This window comes from Beta vulgaris, chromosome 9 (assembly GCF_026745355.1).
Source record: "Beta vulgaris subsp. vulgaris cultivar EL10 chromosome 9, EL10.2, whole genome shotgun sequence".
Classification (NCBI taxonomy): Eukaryota; Viridiplantae; Streptophyta; class Magnoliopsida; order Caryophyllales; family Amaranthaceae; genus Beta; species Beta vulgaris.
In genome coordinates this window covers 7,815,213-7,834,912 of record NC_079210.1, presented here as the reverse complement: position 1 = coordinate 7,834,912, position 19,700 = coordinate 7,815,213, and the positions used below count along the sequence as shown (strand labels likewise).

Sequence of the window (19,700 nt, the reverse complement as noted above, 5' to 3'; positions counted from 1 at the left end):
TAAAAGAACAACCAAAGTGGTGTACTATACGATACAATACCATTTTGTTTTTTCAGTCCTTATTAAAAACAAAAAAAGTTTATTAAATTCAGTCAAATTCATATAACTTCACATAAAATTTAATTAGAATTAATATGTCCGGATAAGTTCAAACAAAGTTAGTTCAGCAAAAAGAAGAAAAAATAAAGTTTAACGTACTCATAAAATACGTTATTATAAATTCATATTTGTTCAAATAAATTTGGTTAAGATCTTATAATGACTAATAAGTTCAAAAGAGAGGGGTTATTTTGAATTATAATAAAATCGATTGATTATATTATTGAGACATTTACGCAATATAATCCTATTAATTATGCTATATAAGTTTAAATAGTCATAAGGGCAAACATGACATGCTGAATTTCCTTAAACATAATATTTAGATAGCAACAGTAGTAATACTCCCTCCATTTCTTTTTGTTCTACACACTTTCTTTTTTGATATATTTCTTTTGAATCTAACATTTTTTGCATTTTCTATTCTTGATAACATGTTCCACCTACTTTCTCCTCTTTTTCCAGCCATGTCATCTACTTTTAAACCATTTATAGTTTCTCTTTCTCTCTCACTTTTCAGGATCTCTCGACACCTTTCCAATTTGAGTTTTTCAGTTTCTCACTTTATTTGTTTATATCCATATATTAAAATTCAAATTTCTATATAAATAGGTATATTATGACAAATTTGCTCAGCAAAAGGTGAAGTCGATACATAAGCACGATATGGTTTTTGTTATGATTCACTTATGAATGTTAAATATATGTTACTTGATAATGTCAAATGCACTTCATAGAATGATTCACTTATGAATGTTAAATATATGTTACTATCTAGACAAGTATATTACTACTTGGCAAAATCCTGGCGCTCAATACATCTATATACCTTTTTATAGTTTTTGTTATATGCACAATATTATATAATATTCAAAAAATAGGTTGATATTGATGTTGATAGTTTTAGATGATATGATGCATTGCAATAATAAAGTAATTTTTTACTCTTATTTTAAGATGGGGGTGGGGTGGGGACTGCAAGGGTAGGGTAGGGTAGGGTTGGAGTTATGGTGGGATCGTAGTGGGGGTTGTAAGTGTGGGGTGAAGGTGTTGGTGGGGTAGTGATAGTGGTGGCTAGGTGGTAGGGGTTATGGAGGAAGATAGAAGAACTACAGGAGGGACTAGGGAGAAAAAAATACGATATAAATATGGGCAACAAATAGCATGTAGGTTTATATTATAAGGAATTGGTTAATCGTCAAAAAAAACATTTGATTAAAAAAAAATAGATGCAATAATGAACAACTGACAAAAAAATAGTAAGAAAAAGAAAAAAGAATTTAGTAAAACGAAGTATATATTTGAAATTTTTTATAAAGGGAGAAGTACTAACTTGGGTGACACTGAATATAGGGCAATATGAATCGAATCCTATAAATCCTTGGTGATGTAAATGAATAATTGACAAGCAAGAAATATTTTCAAACTTGGTCTCAATTGTTTTCTTCCTTCTCTTGAATCACCTTCAGTCCATCGCCAGCTTAAATACCAAATAAACTAAAGAAAAGCGATGTAAGTTGGGGGATTGCACATCGAAATTCACTAACATCTAATAGGATAGTGAAGGTTGTTTGTTTTGCCTAAATTGTCGAAAATTGATATTTTTCTATTAAATTCAAGGAAGAAAGACTAGGACCAAGAAGGCAATCTTGGAGTACATGAAATCAATGTATCTTTAAATCTATAACTTAATCCTTTTTATTTAACGTAAAACCATGGGGTTAAACGTTATGGTTCAGAACCGTTTGCTCTGATAGCACCCTGTAACGCCCCGACCAATAATTCACTATTTCAGACTACCTAATTAGCAGCGGAAAACCTACTTAGTCGAGGCATTACTTCCGCACCTTCGGTTAAAAAGGTGCAAGGCTACAATCATAAAACATGTTTAAACATGGTGGGACATAGTAGCAATAATTTACACATCTTATATTATAGGAAAATTTCCTCAGGTACCGCTGAGGTTTGACGTAATTTCCAACTTATCCCTGACATTTGGGGAATTCCTCATATACCCCCGAGGTTTGTGTTTGGGTCTAAAATACCCTTACTCTTGACGGAACCCTAATACCGTTAACTTTTTTTTCTCTCTTTCTTCAGTTTTCTCACCTTCCTCCAAGCTTTCCTTGTGAGCTGTTCTTCGTCTAAATTCCCAAATAAAATGGTCCATATTTTAGGCTTTCCTTGTTCAAGTTTCACTCTCTCTCCTCCTATATCAATTTCACGCCTCTCCTCCATCCCCTCATCTTCTCTCTCTTCATCTCATCAGTGCCTCTCCTCCCTCATCTCCTCTCTCTCTTCCTCTTTCTTTTCCCTCCTCGTTTTCGCCTATATTCCGCCGGAAAAACCGCCCAGATTTCGCCGGAAAAAGCCCAATTTTCCACTTAAACGCAGCGTCTCGAGTTCTTCGTGGGCTTTTCTTCGTCGACAAATCTGAAGACTTGATCTGAAAACAGATCTAAAACTCGTTGTTATTCGTCGCTGTTCTTCGTCGACTGTTTTGTCGGTCTTCTTCGTCACGTTTTGTCGTTGTTCGTCGACTGTTCTTCGTTGGCTTATCGAGTTCTTTGTCGAAGATCGAAGACTCGAAGATAGAGTCTTGAAGATTGAAGACTCAAAGATCGACTCCTTTCAAAAAAAAAATTGGGAAATTTCTGTTCTTTTTCTCATTTGTTTGTTTTTAAGATTTATTTTTTCATTTTTCAATTGTTACATGTTTGTTTAGTTTTTCGTTTTCTTTATTATTTCAAATCAGTTTGGAGGATGGTGGGGGATGATGGGAGGAGAGAGAAAGCTTGGAGGTTCCTCCATGGAGGAGGGTGGGAGGAAGGAGAGAAAAAAAGGTAATTGACGTTAGGGTTCCGTCAAGAGTAAGGGTATTTTAGACCCAAACACAAACCTCGGGGGTATCTGAGGAATTCCCCAAATGCGAGGGGTAATTTGGGAATTACGTCAAACCTCAGGGGGTACCTGAGGAAATTTCCCTATATCATATTAAAGCAGAGAACGTTGACGTTACTTGACATAACAACGATAATTTATATTTAAGTATATGGTCTTACATTCCAGTTAAGTTAACCTTACAACTTACTGTTACTAGATGATTTAATAAGGTGGTAATCCTTGCCACTACAAGGTACCATCGTCCTCAGCAGTACCTAAAACATTAATACAAAACGTTATGAGCAGAGGCTCAGTAACAAACTACTCTAGCAACGTAAATTCATTTTGTTTCGTTTTATTTGCAAACAGAGGGAAAGAATACTTCAAACATTTATAAAAACAATATATATATATTTAATATCTCCTCTATCAATCACCGATACTTTTTACACATTTTTACTCTGGTTGCTGCAAAATCTGTCAGCTCTGGGACGTCTTCCAACCATGTGTATGCACCACTGTGCAAGGGCTTGTGCCCATGGCGTTACCCTACACTGATAAAGGGCCAGTGTCCTGGTAATAAATGGTGGGCCAGTGCCGTAATAAACAGCTCCGTTCGTGCACGGCCGCCAATCAGCTCAGCAAACCAGTTCTTTCAATTTACTTTATCATGTTCCGTAACTTTTAATATTCATAGATGATAATCATCAATCATTCATCTCATCTCTACCTCAATAATTAAGGTAGCAAAACTATTCCATATCATATTATATTTTCATAAACAATAGCTCATGATAGTCCATCCAGTTCATAAAACTCATAAGGTGTACATACAAATAAGTCATAGTAATCATCCCGTAACTCAAGAATAATCATTTTGATAAACTCACTAGTAGAAAAAAGCTCAAATGCTCCGGTTAAAAAGCCCACAAATGCTCCGTATTTCACGCGTAGCAGACGTCATGCGAGCATTTGAGCATTTTACAAATGCTCCGGTTGAAACCGGAGCATTTGGTGCCTCAAATGCTCCGGTTGTTTTTGGAAACCGGAGCATTTGACTATCAAATGCTCCGGTTATTAAAGGAAAACCGGAGCATTTGTAGTGCAAATGCTCCGGTTTTTCTTAAACAACCGGAGCATTTGCCAATTTTTTTTTTTTTTAAAAAAGTAGAGCTTACTACTGATGCTGTACAGCAACAGCAACAAGCAAGCGTCAAGCTATAAAACTATACAGCAGCCATCAGAATACATTAATAACAAGATACAACAGCATAATACATTAATAAAGAAAACGTTATCTTTTATATTAAACAACAACAACACTAGTAAGAACTAATCAAAGTATAATCCGCAATATCATGTATCAAATCTAGTTCCTAATCATGTAACTTGAGTATTTTTTTAAAGAGTTCTCAATAGGATGAATACAAAACCATCCTTCATAATAGAATTACCCATACCTATTAGAAGTTAAAGAAATTAATGAATAATAAAGCCAAAAAAAATATTATTTCCCACCATCCAGTGAGGAAATATCAGTGATTCTACTTATTGTTAACACTTACATCACCCACTGTAGCTCCCTTGGCATTATTGAGTAAAGAAATAAGGCATTGTCAGTAGAATGTGAAATAACAGCATAGAAAACACCACCATATATCCACCAGCAAAGCTCACTCCGAGCTGCATAGGCTTGCTGCACTCAAACCTGGGGAATAGGAAGAACAATATAAGTTTAGCACCCATTTTATCCAACATATTTTTTTAATTATTGAAAAAAACAAACAGATCATTCAATGATGATAAGAGCAGAAACATGATGAAAAAATAAGATGGATCAACTTTCCAAAAGGTGGCACAACAGAAATTTGTTTAAAACAAAGAAGTGATGATGCTTATAAGCGGGATATTATGGGTAAAATATTGTGATAGAAACAACCACTCTCAGAACTAAGATATATAAGCACATCACTATTTTCCACTACTGATACAAGAATCGGGTTGATACAACTCTTATTGTATTAGTTATCATCTGAATGAGTCAGACCGTTTGATACAAGAATCGGGTTGATGCTATTTTTCATTTATTTTCACCACAAGATTTCTGAAGCTGAAAGGCAGTAGAGTAATGAAAGATACAAACAGAGTAGTCAAACATTTTCTTTCAGCCCCTACACACCCTTATAGAAAAGAGGGAAAGAGAGTGGTGAACATATAAGAATTTCAATGATGAGAAATTGAGCATTACAACTTCAGTAAGCACCCTTGCATTAGACACTTCCCGTGTGTCCAAGCAATTCCCTCTACGACAAAATTATATCTAACTTCAAGGTAGATCGACAATACTTAATATATTACATTAACAGTGATAACAGAAACCATGTACAACTACTGTAAAGGTATACTAAACTGCTAAAGTATACAAGTGTACTGTAAACATATAATTTGCGTCACTGGTAGCAGAAGATTACACAATATTCGTATAAGTTACCCAAATGTCAAGTTAAACATAGTCATCCTTGATACAAGTATACAGCCCTCATATCCAACTCAAGAGTCAAGCTTTTAATGGAAGTAAGATAAAAGACAAGTACAACTTAGCACCGGCTATTGATAGATGCCAAACAAGATTTAAACTTCTGTCATGTGAATTTTCAGAGCTTAACCACCTCTTATCCTAAAGAAACACACAACGTTCTTAGATGAAACCATGTAGTCAGCCCCTCACAGCTTCACAAGGCACAATCATGTATACACAAGCAAGGTTGCGCTCCTAAACCAAACATACTCAAACAACTAAGGTGTTGTTTGGTTGGAAGCTATTTCCCTTGGAAATAGAAATTCCTAGGAAATACATTATGGGTGTTGTGTTTGGTTGGAGGGAAATGGGAGAAGCATAGGAAATACAAATTCCAAAGGAAATAGAATTTCCCATGAAACATGGGAAATCACTCACCAAGCCCCCCCTTGGTGAGTAATTTCCTAGGAAATGCAATTTCCTATGGTGTCAACCAAACAATTTTGTCTAATTCCTAGGAAATTAACAAGGGAAATAATTTCCCATGAAATGTAAATTCCCATGGGAAATTACTTCCCATGTGAACCAAACGAGGCCTAAATTTGCAGGTAATAATCAGAAATTCTTCATAAGTTTGTCTCAAGCGCATCAAAATTTAAGTTATTCTATTGTCACTTAAGTATTCTATTCTCACTTGATACCTAAAAAACCAAATGTACTCCTTTGAGACCAAGAAAAGAAACGTAACTTTAACATGCAAGCAAAGCTCATATTTTTGGAAAAGGAGAAAAAAGATAGGGAGACAGGATTTAAAAGAATGTAGGAAAGATGATTGTTGAGATACCAATAGATGAAATCTCAACTGCCCATCTTCTCCAATTAATATTGCAGGGAATTTTTTCAGCATAGAGAATATGATCACTACGTAATACTGATAAGTGACAACACAGTCCCTGCTATCTTCAACCCCTCCAAAAGAGGAATCGTCAAAACATACCAGCAGAAAACGACCCCAAAATATCAATATGATGGGTTTCTGTTTGGGGGGTGTTGATTTATAATATCATCAAATGTTATGAAGCAGACGTTCCACACTTCGTAAACCCATTACTTGTCTACTATTTAAAAATAAAGGTAATGGAAAGATAATTAAAATGATAAGAAATTATCAGAGTGACGGTTGCGCAAAAACCAAAAAAAGGAATGAAACACCAACCGTCCATCTGTCATAACTGATGCAGGAACTCTTTCAGCATAGAGCGCATTTAAAACTTACAACACAACATAAATCACAGTATCAATCAAAGAATACTTGCTATTCTCAACCTTTTTAGGGGAGAAAATATCATACTTACAATTTTAAGTGGTAGCGCTTGCTCCTAACATAATATACTAGTACAACATCATCATATAGTGAGAGCCACGATCTTTTAGAAAATGGATTCTTGTTATAAAGTGCATAATATATCTCCATATAGGCCCATAAGCTGCGAGAAATATGAACGGAGAGTGTTCGTTTAAGAAACTTTTTCTTTGGAAGTCACAGATGTTCAACCTCCCCACATAACATAAATGCCATACTCTTTAGAGATGTTAGCTTATAAGCACACCAACACCCAAAAGGATAGTCATAAGAAGTGAACATGTGCATTCATGCTTGTTTACTTACATAGAGAAATGCTTTGAGCAGTTTTAAACCACACGCAGTAATAAAACAATTCAGAAACACAACTTTATGAAGTGATGATCATCTGGCTACATGACTTTATTCCAAACCCAAAAAAACAAAGAAAAAGCTACACAACATAGCGTTCTTCCGAAACAATAGAGCCAAAGCATCACATGTCAAATTCTGCAAATACATAACAGGAGTAGCACATGAAATCCTGAACATATAAAATTAAATGATGATCCTGAACAAAGAGTTAACACCTAGATTAGTTTCCATATGTGGACAGAAGCAAATTAAGCATCACCCACCCAATTTAATCTCCCCCATTGAACAATATCAAATCACATTCAGTCATGAAAAATAACCAGAACATGAAATAGGAAAAGCTCTATTTAACTAAACATCAAGCAAAACAAATTATAGGAAAATAGAAAAAAAAGTTATTATTTAAAAGAGATGTAAAAACTATTACCTAGACTCTCAAACTCCACTTAATATGGCTTCTTTATTGTCTAAAACGGCATTGCTCTATGTTGTTTCCAGCCTGAAAAGTCTTTACTCAGAGGAATTGAAGCCGAAATCGGCATTGGCGACAATGCAGCCGTCACAGCACCACCAGGGCCATACTTCCTAGGGCCTACCTCTCTTCTTCTTCATATCAGAAGGGGGTACTCCTGTCATATGAACTGGTGGAGCAGCAACTACCATAGTCCATCAAGAAACAAGTAAACCATCGAAAAATCAAAATTCGCTCAAAGTAAGCATGGCAAACTGATATTCGCTCAAAGTGATATCATCATCAGAATCAAAAATCAGTCAAAGTCCCACAAACTCAAGTAAACCATCGAAAAATCAACCATCTTCGAAATCAAACATCAAAATCCCTAATCCTTCATAAATTAGATTGATAACTTCACGACCAAAAATCATACAACTTTATAAAAATCAAGTCACGAAACCTAAAACAGACGCACTAATAGAAAGTCAAATATGGCAAACTGATATTCGCGAATTAAATAAAATAAATGAAGAATCAATTCGCAAAACCTAAAAAAATGCACTAACATAAAGTCAATGTTACCTTCAGATCTGAGAACAAGGAGAGAAAAAGCAAGAATTAGGGTTACCTTCAGATCTAACGACATCAACGAAGAGTTTGCCGACGATACCAACTCGTGGTGGGGCGGTGGTTAGGTCACCCACTCGTTGTTCTGTGCTTGGTTTGTTTGATCCGTGGGAGGTGATGATAGAGGAAGAGATGCCACTGGAGCGAGTCGAGTCGGGGAAGGATTTGAGGGCGAGGATGTATGCGAGGTTGAGTAAGGAGAACTCGCTTGTGAGTGATCGAGTTGACTCAGTGAGTTCTGGGCCTGATTTTGGGTAGGTTTCTGAATTGGTTCAGTGATTGATGAAGATTTTTTTCGGAGGGTGAATTAACTTTTTACTGAATTGTTATTTTCTGAATCTATATATATATATAAAGCTAGAAAAATTTGCCTATGTGTCAAGCTATTACTCATTTCGCCACATGTCATCACTATACTTATTCTCATTTTTTTAGTGCCACGTGTAAAATGGATCAATTACAATCTTATAAATTTGGTAAGTTTCACTCAGCAAATGGAAGTACTTTACAATCATATTATTTCGTGTATAATTTCGGCACAGTTGCTAACTAATAATAAACAATGTTAATATTGATATAACTTACCATTTTACATTACCATTTATGTAACTTACCCGTAGTCGTAGATTTTGATTTATAATGTAGACAATTTATTTTGGAATTGCGGGATTGATAATTTTCACAACTTTTTATATTGCTTAATTATTACTCCAGTAGAATACATTATTATTAGATATTATTGTAGTATACAATAATTATCTTTACGTGTCATTTGTCTATATTAATAATGTAGGGTAGCAATAAGTTCGAGTTGGATTTATTTCAAGTTCACCTGATTTCTATTTCGGGTTACTTACCCCTAATCCAAACTTGACTTGATTCTGATTTCAGGTCGAAAATTAGAATTTGAACCCGACCTTTTCGATTTCAGGTTGACCCGAAACCAACCCAAAATGACATGATTTTAAATTTAATCACTGCAATAATTCAACATATTGAGTGAGTCTTGAATTCAAATGCCAACTTAATCAAATTTAGAATATTCAAGAAACGAGTTTGGTCTAATACAAGTTAGATAAACATAGGTTGGCCTGCCTTGAATTTGACCCCATTTCAAAGTCAGACTATTCGGATTGTTTTGAGGTTCAAAAATTCAACCTGAACCTAACCCATTATTTTTTCTGGTCGGGTTGGGCTGACCCATCTTTTTTTTAGGTTGAAAATTTTAACCCAAATTCGAAATTTTCAGGTTAGATTCGAGATAGGTTATCATATTGGATCAGCTTTAATTTTGACAGCCCTAATGAAAAGATTATATCATGAAATATACATTTACAATTTATAATCTTTCAATTTTAAATATAGTCATTCCAATAATTTTGGAATTTAAAAAAACTATTTGAGAACTAAAAAAATCCATGTGCATTATGCATGGGCCCAGATAATCTTAATATAAATTATTTCTCAAATAGTCAAGATGTAAATTATTTCGCAAGTCAATAGTAACAAATTTTAAAAGTCATCTAATCCTTTATTTCTCATTTATATCTTTCTTAAATTATTTCAATATTTAGTTGTGTATGATCACTTCATGATTCTAATGTAAATATCACAAAATATTCAATTTCTAAATTGAAATATTTTGGGTTTTCATATTTTTTCTTAGATATATGTTATTAATATTAATTATCAGCACATATTTTGCTGACCCGCAAATGAACACCATGCTATCTAGGGGGAATAGATAATTATTTTTTTAATATGTAACAATATTGATATAAACAATTAGATTCATTGTAAGAAAATTTATGTGAGCTTAAAGCGAGTTTGAACAAGTTTGACCACTAAATGTTACTCAAAGTTAATTAAATTATAACCTAAGCAATGTATGTGCTATTAACTTAGTACCATTTAATCATTTATATGGATAATAATAATAATAATAATGATTATTATAGATAATTTATATTTCAGTATAGTGCATCGCACGGGTTGTAAGCCAATTTTAGACTATTCTTAATACAATATTATATCATTTTAGATAACAAGCCCATTTAGTTATTTTGTTTAAGGTTAAACCCATTTTAATTTATACGATTCTCATTACAAGATCATAATATCGTGTAGGATATTTCTATATTCATTTCTTAGGTATATATTAGAAGAAAAATTTATACATTACAATAAATATTTCATTTATATATTACAATATACATGAAATTTTTTGTATAATAATACTTATGATTAAATGGGTTAAACGGGTAATTCGTTTATCAAATAGGTCGGGTTAGGGTTGAGTATTTCAACCTGTTTATTAAATGTTTAGTAAACCTGAACGCTAATCCAACCAAACCTGAACTGATTGCCAGCCCAACTTGGTTGCCTACTCTACTTTTATGTTTATACTATTTCATTACATATTTATATAAATATATATACCATGATTTCAAGGGACGTATTATATAATTTTAAATATATATTGTCATATCAAGAGTTATTAGCAAAAAGGGTTTGATGAACATTAATAACTGATATTTCTATATTCGTTTCTTAGGTATATATTAGAAGAAAAATTTAAACATTACAATATATATTTCATTTATATATTACAATATATATGAAATTTATTGTCTATTTGATAAGATGAGTTACATGTTATTTTTTTAATAAACTAAATTGAAAAATGTATTCTCTCTTTAATTTTTTTGTCAATTTACATTTACTATACAGTGTAGATTATAATGTCACTACTTTATGTAGGGTTTGCAAAAGCTAACTCAATACGAAATATGTCCCGAACCTAACCCAAAATAAGCAGGTTAGGGTTGGAACTTTGACCGATTTTCTAACCCATTGATTAAACAGGTAGGTTGAGGTTGACATTTTGACTCGAAATTGACATGCTTTGACTTTATTAACTTACATATATGTAGAAAATTCTCGAAAAATATATTGATAAAACTAAAATTTGGTCAAAAAAGTAAATATTGCTAAGATTGGTCACAATTATTATAAGAAATATTAAACATGCATACTTTCAAGTTTCAACAGTGAACTCTCTCATATATACTTTTAAGAAAATAATTAATTTTGTATAATACTAATTATAATTAAATGGGTTCAACGGGTAATTCGCTTATCAAATAGGTCGGGTCAGGGTTGAGTATTTCAACCTGTTTATTAAATGTGTAGTAAACCCAAAAGCAAATCCAACCAAACTTGAACTGGTTGCCAGCCCAACTTGCTGGTTGCCTGCTCTACTTTTATGTTTATACTATTTTATTACATATTTATATAAATATAGATACACCATGATTTCAAGGGACGTATTATATAATTTTAAATATATATTTTCATATCAAGAGTTATTAGCAAAAAGGGTTTGAAAAACATTAATAGCTGATAAAGAACGTGAAAATTCAAATGTTACCACAAATGTATAGTACAAAGACGTGGTTCAAAATGTTTTTAAAATGCTCTTATTATTATTGTCATTTAATAATTCATTTGTGATGTTCATTCACTTCGTTGAGATAAAAGGGTTTTTTCGTGTTTCCTCTTCAATAAATGCTACATGCAAACCTGCAGTGTTTTATTACCATGTATAACATAATATATACACATTCTTATTTGATATAAAAAATTAAATCAAAAAAAAAACTTCCCGTGCATTTTTGCACGGGTGGAAAACTAGTGTGAATATGAAGACGAATTTCAACTTTTCATTTCGGTGTAAATATTTTCTGAAAACAAAAAAAATGGAGGAAAAAGAAGAGGTGAAATGAAATGTCTCCTATTTTGTGGGCTGCTTTTTCGGGAGAGATGGCTTGAAAATATGGTTCTGCAGCGGCGGCAGGATGCAGCGGTTACTTCGAAGAAACATATCGAGAGTGAGTGAAGAGGGGAGGAGAGAGAAAGAGAAGCAGATCGAGAGAAGTGGAGAGGGAAAGAGAGAGAACAGAGATGAGAGGGGGAATAGTTTTTAGACTTTGCATTCCAACTTCCAAGTATTAAATTCCTTTCCAAAAAAAAAAGTATTAAATTAGTTAAATGCTTGGGTTGTTTTTAAAAACCCGAGCATTTGTGAATTTTTCTTTTTAATTTTCCAAAAACTTGTCAAATGCTCGGGTTGTTAAAACAACCCAAGCATATGTAAAGTAGCAAAAGAGGTTTTTTCTACTAGTGACTTTTACTAATCACATTGTTCTCATATTTCATAAAGATATTTAAAGGAAATTGCGGGTACTAGCAGTAGTTGTTACCTTGATTGTAGAATAGTAATAATCTTCTCATTATGTCCTTGATATCGTCCTTATTGAGCTCCGAGGAACGAGTTCTTTTAATTTTAGTACGAGTATTTTATAAGTTAGTAATTAAATAGAAAACACTAGTGTTAGTGCTCTTTAAGAATGATTCTTATTTTTTAAGTTATGTAGTCGTAACTTATTTAACGTTGTCGTGTCTAATTGGTTATATATATATACTTGACATAATAGTTCATAGGAATCTTTTATATACTTGTTCATAAAAATAATTTGAAATCAAATTAGAAGTATTATTTATCCTTTAGTCATATTACTATATTATAAGCTTATAGATTAATAGTTGCATTCATATAAGTAAGTTACTTATTAAAATTATAAGTGACTATTTCAGGAAAGTACCTACTACAAACATTCCTTGCCTAATTATTACCCATAAATTATTATCATTAATCTAATGACCATTAATATATTATAATACTTATGAACTAAAATATAAAGTCATTTTTACAAACTAAAGTGTTCCAAGTATTCAATTATAAAATTCAGATTATAAGAACTAGAAGGTAATTTGTTTAACATAATATTCTTAACTAATCCTCAACATAATTAGTAATCCAACTAGTTATAAGTTTAAGCTAAATCAAGCGATTTAATTAAATCTAACAAAAAGTCCACTTAAGCCAATATATCAAAACAACAAGATTAACTTTGTTGACTTAACTAAGTAAACCAGATTATAAACCCAAAATTATGTTTAACTTAATAAATTATACTAACATAGTCTACCAAAGTACTAAATCAGCTTCAATTTAACAACATTTGCCCAACATTTATTAAATAACTTAACTATCACTATAAAAAGTCAGATTTGAGCCCAATTAATAAACATGCAACCATTGAATTAAGTTGGTTTGACTAATGTAAATAAGTTTTTAGGCCCAACTTAGACTAATTATCAACAGGTAACAAGTGGGCTTGTATAATAGAACTTGAAATCAGTTTTAGAAGGAAAATTAAAGAGGTGGTATACCTCTGCTCACTTGGAGCAGGGACGAAATGAACAGAGCATAAGCCTCGGCAGCTCCAGCAAGCAGTGTAGGCGACGGAACAGGAGGTCGGCGGCCGAAGAAGACCTGCGTCTGCGTCGATCTTCGGGGCTCCGGCAGCGGCGGAAGGCAGGAGCAGCAGCCGCGAATCGAGGGAAGGCAGAGCACGAAGGACGGGAAGCGAAGGGAAGAGAGTGACGGCGCCGCAGCTCCGGTGAAGGATGACGTGATTTCGTCGGTCAGAGAGTGGTGGCGCACACAACGTAGTGCACGCAATGGTGGTGGCTCGGTGGTGCCAAGAAGAAGAGGAGTGAGAGGAGAAGAAATTTTGTGATATTTTGGTGGTTTGAATTTCTGATTTTAAAGCTTGGTTCCTTTGTGTACTTATAGGCAGATTTCTGGAGTCAAGAAATGAAGGTGGTAGATGATGAATGGTGGTTCACCATAGGGAGGTTAGAGTAGGGAACAAAGAGAGGAGTAGGGGAGGTGGTGGTCGGTTGACCGTGGGTTTTCTTAGGGGAGGTTTCTTCCTATTTTCTTTCGTATTTTCTTTGGAGCTTTCAAGGCTCAAATTCTGATTTGAGTTTCTTTTACTTGTTTGGGCTCATAGAATGGGGCATTCGGCCATCAGAATTGTGTTATTAACATTTAGTCTTACACTCAAATTTCTTGCAAGGTTGACTACAAGACTTTAGTAATTTACTTTATACACTTCATTAACCATAAATTATTAAGCAAAATACTTAACATTATCTTAGTGATTTTTAATTACTATATCTGGATTACTTTTAGTTTAATAATTTAGATTAGCTATTAATTAAATAATATTAAAACTTGAGGATATTACGTATTATCTCTTGCATTAAAGGCATACCGATTCCTTTTCATCCATTTCTTGATGAGCCTATATGGGATCCCAACTCCTCAAATGAGTTTAAGATAAAACCAACAACTTGGCTAGCCTATAACCTGCCCTCAAATCAACCGAAGTGGCAATACCATTATGGAACATAGATATTCCACTAAAATTGAAAATTTATTTGTGGCAAATCTGCCACAACACTCTTGGGGTTCGTCCTACTCTTGAGAAAAGAAATATTATTCCCTTCAACCAATGTGCTCTATGTAACCATCTAGATGAGAGCTTGGATTATCTTTTTGGGTTTTGTGACTGTCTCACTTTCTTATGGCAGTTGTTAGAACTAAGAAATTGCAATCCTCTTACTCTACATAAATACCATCTCTTAGTGTATATATAAAAAATAAGATAAGAAAACCACCATGGTCAAATATATTTTTATCATATGGAGTATCTGGAAAGAAAGAAATGACATAATCTTCCGTAATGTTTCTCTTAAAATCTATAGGCAGAGCATTCATGAAACCAATTTTTATTTTTAAGATGGATACTAAGGAATGCGGTGGACCAGTGCATTCCTTAGGGATTTCCATTTCATCACTCTACTCTTCCGCCTTCAAACCCTGCGTACCCCTCCTCCATCCTTGTATCTTGGGAGCCACCTGCCAACCCCTTCTTCAAACTTAGCTTTCAACGGTTCTGTTAGTGGAAACTCAGCAATAAAATGTGTTATTCCTAATTCCTCATTTCGAGGCCTATGCACTCCATCAAAGAATTCGTCTCACAATTCAAGATAACATTCATCACCTTTACATTGAAGGAGATAACCCTTTAGTCATAAATGCAGTTAAAGGGATCTGGTCTCCTCCTTGGTAGATTGCTCATATTATAAAAGATATTCAAGCTCTATTACTTTCTTTCACTTTTTGGAATATTTGTCACGTCCGAGAAGCAAATGAAGTAGCAGATTGGATAGCCAATGTGGGCCATTTAGTTGTTTCTCAGTTTAATGTATAAAGTAGTACTAATTCAACTCTTTAAACTTTTCTTGTAAATGATAAGGTTGGATCTCCCCTCGTGCTTAGGGTCTCCTAACCTTCTTTTCTCTTATCTTTTTTTAAAAGATATACATATATGTACTTCATTTATTATTTTTCTTTTTTTCTTTGCGGAAGGATAGATAATAATAAAAAGTTAAAAACAATATAGGAACAACCTAAAGTTATCCCTTCCTTGCTTTTACTGCAAGCAAGTGAGTTTTTTACTTTATTACTTCTACCTTTAAGATTCTTATTGAGTCATAGCATAAAATAGATCATTTTTAATAATAATCAGGATCAAACATAACGCGCTCTGTAGTTCTGGAACACCTTTGATCAGTTGGCTCGAGTCGAACCAAAAATAACACTTTTTTTATTTGAAGATGATGGATTTCTCTAATATTCTACAAGAGAGCATAGGCTTCCGCTTGTGTGGACGAACGTGCATCAAATTTATTACTTCCTATCATTCTCTCAGAATTATTTTCAATTAACACCCAACCATAAGTTGCAATTGGCGGCCCATTATCTGCTACCTTATCATTTTTCCATGCTCCGTCGATTATAAGGTGATGTTTTCCTGTGTGAGCTCCAAATTTTACTCCAACCAAACTTTTTTTGATTTTGCCTTTCATTCATTGTGTTATTCTTTGTAATTTCCTCCAGGAACCCATCCTTCCTTTCTTGCCATCTTGCTCGCTACTTATGGTAGAAAATGAAGGCTTCGCTTGACATTGTACGTTCTTCGGTGTAAATCAAATTTGTTCCTTAAAAGCCATATGCTCCATAATGTGGCTCTAAAGTCAGACACACCTTGACCCTCGTCTTCTATTCCATTCATAAATGCTACAAACATAATGCTACAAACATATTTTGGGGGATTGCAGACACAATCCCATATTTGAGCTTTTCCATATTCTCATTGAGATTTCACAATTTTTGAACAAATGAGCATCAAATTACTTGGGAAACCCACATAGTGAGCAAGGACTCTTTCTTAGGACTTTCCTTTTCCTAATGTTTACGTTGGTGGTTAGCACACCATTAATTAGCTTCCAATAGAAGAATTTCCATTTTGGCCAGAATTTTTGAATCCAGATATTCTTCCAAAATATGGATGTATCAAAATTTTGGTTACCTCTTGGACTGATGAACTAACAATTAGATTTTTTTCGGATAATTTTGCCATCGTCGATTGGTACTCACGTAAACTCATCTTCTTCATCTTGGCAAGGAATATGGATTGCTTTAATGCTCTTAGTCGTGATGTTGTCAAAACAAGCTTGAAGTTTTTCATAATCTGACTCTTGTTCATAAATAATCAGCTCCACAACTTACACGGGTTTCTCATTTTGGGTAGATGACATGCTTTTCTTGGAGGTAATTCGGCCCTTACCAATCCAAGAACCTTAATAAGAGTATTTTTACTATTTACGATCCTTTTACCCTGACCATCTGCCAAAGCCTGCACACTTTTCATTATGCTTCAGCAGCTCTAAGAGTAACTCTGAGAGATTTTACTTTTCATGCTTTTTAAAAACTAGTTATTCAAGTATTTTTCTATGAAGATTTGACTAATCAATAAAAACTAGTTATTCAAGTATTTTTCTATGAAGATTTGACTAATCAATAGACACCGGTCTTTTGGAATTCTCCAAGCTTTCTTGAAGAGAGTGGCCTTGGTTAGATCTTCAAGATTTTTGAACCCCAAAACCTCCTTGATTCTTATGTGGTTTCTTTTTACCGTTAGAGCTCCACCAAAATTTGATACGAGAAAAGGTTACATTTTTAGTATTGTAACACCCCTAGTTTTCTAAGAGCCTACTAGTAGATATTGTCCTCTATAGGCCCTAGCCCGTAAAGATTTGCTTTGCTGCAAGACTGTAATCCTAGCCAAACGGCTTTTACTAGGTTGAGGTGTCCACTCCTATATAAAAGGTAAGGGAATAGTGGGTCCCCTTGCCTATATCCCGCTCTTGGTATACATTATGTTACTTGCTGATTCCCCATTGATGATAATCGAGTATAATACCGTGGTAATACATTGCATGATTAGGTGAACCTAGAGCTCTGGCATCCCAATTAATTTGAGAACTTCTTCAATGAGATGCCATCTTACCTTATCATATGCTTTGTTGAGATCAAGATTCAGAATGAGCGAGAAGTTACCCCTTTCTGATTTCTCTTTATGTAGCTCAACATTTCATTAGCAATGATACAATTGTTATTTGTTGATCTACCTTATACAAACGCACTTTGGTTTTTGTTATGTTCCATATTTTGAGTTTTGAATGATGACAAACCACATTGAACTATTATATTGCATGTATGTTTCTGTTTACATGTGTAGGTGCTAAAGTACAAGTTCAATGGATAAGAAAGACGAAGCTAGTGAAGCCAAGTCTTGAAGAATTGCATGAAGACCAAGATCAAGTTGTAGCTTTTAGGTCTTAAATGCAATGTAAGTGGTATAAAGGTTTTAATGCACTATAAAGGTTTGAAACTTGAGAGATGAGGTAGTTGTGGATAACAAGAAACATCGGATACTTGTCATACACAACTACAAGTAAAACTTGGTTGATTGGAACAATCTGGGAACAGATCTGAACCAGTCCTCTAAGATTTACTTCATGCATTCGTATTTTAGGAAAGTTTCTTTCCGCATAAAATTGATTTTCAAAATACACGGATGCATGGTTTGTTATGCGAGCAAGATTTCTTAAGTATGGTAAGTGTGTTATATGATATTATACTGAGTATATTTTCCTTGGAATAATTTCCATACTTCCGAGGAAAGTATACTCTCATAATATCATGTAACACTAACTTACCAAAGGCTTATTTAAGAAGTTCGGCTAGCATTCAAACCTTAAGCTTTTGCACGATAATTTTTGAGTATTCTCTCAGCAAAAGTATTCTCTCTCAAGGATTCAAACCTAGCATAAACCTTAATACCACATCGATCAGAAACTACTCTCTTTCTAAGCATATTAGGCTGTTTTGTCCGTGAGAGAAAAACTTGTTATATTTGAGCATCCTGTGAGTTCAGGTTGCTGGGGAAGTTGATCAGGGATCAAATTCATTTGAACCATCATAGTTGGTGGTTGAGTCGAACTTCCATAGGTGAAAGTTGGGGAATCATCTTGTGCATAGGTGCATAAGTGATTGAGTGTAATTCTTTTGTTTTCTGAGTTGATTAATAAAAGAGTGAGTGAGTGGAGGACGTAGACTTATTTGAAGTCGAACCTCGTTAAATCCTTGTGTTGTTTATTCATTGCTTTTATTTCCGCTGCTAAAGAACTGTTTCTTTACTGTTCTTACATTAATCGAAAAAGTTGACAACATTCGGACAAACACTCAATTCCCCCCCTCTTGAGTGTCTCTTGCACTTACAATTGGTATCAGAGCCTAACTTCTTGAAAGGGTAACACCTAGAGAAGGAGGACATAATGACTACTCAAGAAATGACTAGTGGACCCGGAGGATCAAGGCTACCAAAGTTCAATGGAACTAACTATCCTTGGTGGAAGAATTGCATGAGAAATCTGATCATTGGCACAGACTATGAGTGCTGGATGATCATCAGAATGGACCAAAGAAGGTGGCTAAAATTTGATGGAACAAGAGAAGAAGGAGAGTGAGTACACTACTACAGATCTGAAGACCTTCGAGAAGAATGCAAAGGCCATGCTCTTCTTCAACAAGGTATTGCTGATAATGAGGTAAGCGTATATTAGCATGCTCTACTGCTAAGGAAATATGGGAAACCTTAGAATTAGCCTATGAAGGCACTAGTGAAGTCAGGAGATCTAAAGTTGATATGCTTATGTCTAAATATGAAACTTTTGATATGAACCGAGATGAAAATATAAGAGATATGTTTACTCGTTTCATGACAATTATCAATGAACTTAAATCTCTTGGAAAAGACTTTACTAATGAAGATTTGGTGAGAAAGATCTTGAGAAGTTTGACAGGTAAATGGCTGCCCAAGGTGACTGCTATTCAGGAGGCTAAGGATCTAACAACCTTGTCCATAGAACAACTTATTGGGTCATTAATGACACATGAGATGTTGGTGGAGTCAAAGAGGAAAACACAACAAAAGTCGTGGGCTAGCTTTGAAGGGTGAGGAAAATGATGAGGATCTGGATGATATTGGTCTCATGGCTAAGAGGTTTGAGAGGAGTCT

At 34.1% G+C, this 19,700-nt stretch overlaps 1 long non-coding RNA gene and 1 other non-coding gene across 2 annotated transcripts; both read right to left on the bottom strand.

Annotated features, from left to right (window-relative positions):
• Positions 1-4,257: 4,257 nt before the first annotated feature.
• On the bottom strand, positions 4,258-9,667 carry LOC125493311 (uncharacterized). The gene is made up of 3 exons (XR_007269825.2): positions 8,300-9,667; positions 7,645-7,873; positions 4,258-4,690 (listed from the first exon to the last, which is right to left on the bottom strand). It is a non-coding gene; the product is annotated as an uncharacterized LOC125493311 (long non-coding RNA).
• On the bottom strand, positions 6,316-6,460 carry LOC125493922 (small nucleolar RNA snoR135). Its single transcript, XR_007270247.1, has one exon. It is a non-coding gene; the product is annotated as a small nucleolar RNA snoR135 (small nucleolar RNA).
• Positions 9,668-19,700: the final 10,033 nt, after the last annotated feature.